Source organism: Rhinopithecus roxellana, chromosome 10 (genome assembly GCF_007565055.1).
Source record: "Rhinopithecus roxellana isolate Shanxi Qingling chromosome 10, ASM756505v1, whole genome shotgun sequence".
NCBI classification, from domain to species: Eukaryota; Metazoa; Chordata; class Mammalia; order Primates; family Cercopithecidae; genus Rhinopithecus; species Rhinopithecus roxellana.
The window spans coordinates 55,026,399-55,028,218 of NC_044558.1; the positions used below are offsets into that span (position 1 = coordinate 55,026,399).

Consider the following 1,820-nt stretch of genomic DNA (forward strand, 5'->3'; position numbering starts at 1 on the left):
AAAAAACCTAGCAGGGCGAGGTGGCGGGCGCCTGCAGTCCCAGCTACTTGGGAGGCTGAGGCAGGAGAATGGCGTAAGCCTGGGAGGCGGAGCTTGCAGTGAGCTGAGATCCGGCCACTGCACTCCAGCCTGGGAGACAGAGTGAGACTCTGTCTCAAAAAAAAAAAAAAAAAAAAAAAACCAAAACAACAAAATCTTCAACAAGCAGCCTAGATCCTCCCACAATCAGAAATTAGGGGACAGGAAAAATGGGGTGAGATGAGTATAAGAGGGTTAAAGGTTAAAGATGAGATTAATTTCCTCGCTTGGTTAATACACATAGATAATTTAAAACAGCACCTGGCACATAATAAGCACTCAATAAAAAGTGAGAATTATCTTCCCACACCTTGGCTCTAGTTGGATCTGCAATGATGTTTCAATAGCCCTGTACACCTCAAGGAAATCCAGATGAGAGAATCCCCTGTTTCCTGGGTCTTCCGTGTAATTAGACCTACAAGGTGTGACTTCTGGTCATGAAATTTAGAGGAAACTCTAGGTTTGACTAATATTGCAAAACAGCCACTCACATTCCCAGACAAAATGTCACCCTTCAACCAAATCCTTCCCTATGCCCTCAAAAGAATGAGACATGTGCCAAAGCTCTCCCAGCAAGCCTGAAGTTACAAAATTCTGAAAATGCCTCACAGTCTAGCAGCCAACACAGTCGTACATAATTAAGCTTCCCAAGATCACTCCCATCCTCCCCAATACAGGGGTAAGACCTTTTGGCGGCTTCCTTTTGGAGAGAGAAAGTGCACGAAAGACACGTGTGAGAACTGGGGTTACCTTTACGTGTTGTGAAGGGGGATTTAAAAAGTCGTCGTCAGGCCGGGCGCGGTGCTCACGCCTGTAATCCCAGCACTTTGGGAGGCTGAGGCAGGCAGATAACCTGAGGTCGGGAGTTTGAGACCAGCCTCGCCAATATGGTGAACCCGTCTCTACTAAAAACACAAAAATTAGCCAGGTGTGGTGGCGCATGCCTATGGTCCCAGCTACTCGGGAGGCTAAGGCAGGAGAATTGCTTGAACCCGGGAAGTGGAGGTTGCGGTGAGCCGAAATCGCGCCACTGCACTCCAGCCTGAGCAACAGAGTGAGACTCCGTCTTAAGAAGAAGAAAGAAAAAAAAAGAAAGGAAAAAGAAAAACCGTCACGAACAGGATTCGAACCTGTGCGGGGAAACCCCATTGGATTTCGAGTCCAACGCCTTAACCACTCGGCCACCGTGACTTCCAAAACCGCTTTTTGCCGCGCGCTTACAGAAGGGGTCCGCACTGCAATCGCGGAATACATGCGGGAACCGGAAGCAGGGTACCGGCCCCGATGCGCACTCACCTGAGGACTCCCCACCCCTTGGTTCCTTACCTTCTATCTACGCCACCCAAAGAAAAAGAGTCGGATGGACCGGGTGACCCAGGGAAGGAGGGTCTCCTGCCTAGCGAAGAGTCGGAGTCTCAAGGAGCTCACACCTACTTAGGAGGCAACAGCGAGGCCAGCGGAGGAAGCAGTTGAGGAAGGCACTGGGCCCCCAGGGTGGCGGCTAGGGGACTTTTGGGTTAACAAGTGAGGGGAGTGCTGGGTGGACAAGCGCGAGGGATGAGGGAGACTCAGAAAAGTTTAAATGGGGAGATGCTGGGAATGGATGGAAGGAAGGAACTTCTTGGGGAAAGGGTTTTGGAGTTTTGGGGGACGAGGGGCTCCGTCGGGTTAGGAATGCGCAAGGTGAGGGCCACTCGGAGCACGGGTTGGGGCTGCTCCAGGGACTGGCGGCCGCCTGGAGT

The 1,820-nt window shown here is 51.4% G+C and overlaps 1 non-coding gene across 1 annotated transcript; it reads right to left on the reverse strand.

The window, feature by feature from the left end:
• Positions 1-1,187: 1,187 nt before the first annotated feature.
• TRNAS-CGA lies at positions 1,188-1,269 on the reverse strand. The gene has a single exon. It is a non-coding gene; the product is annotated as a tRNA-Ser (tRNA).
• Between the last annotated feature and the right edge of the window lie 551 nt (positions 1,270-1,820).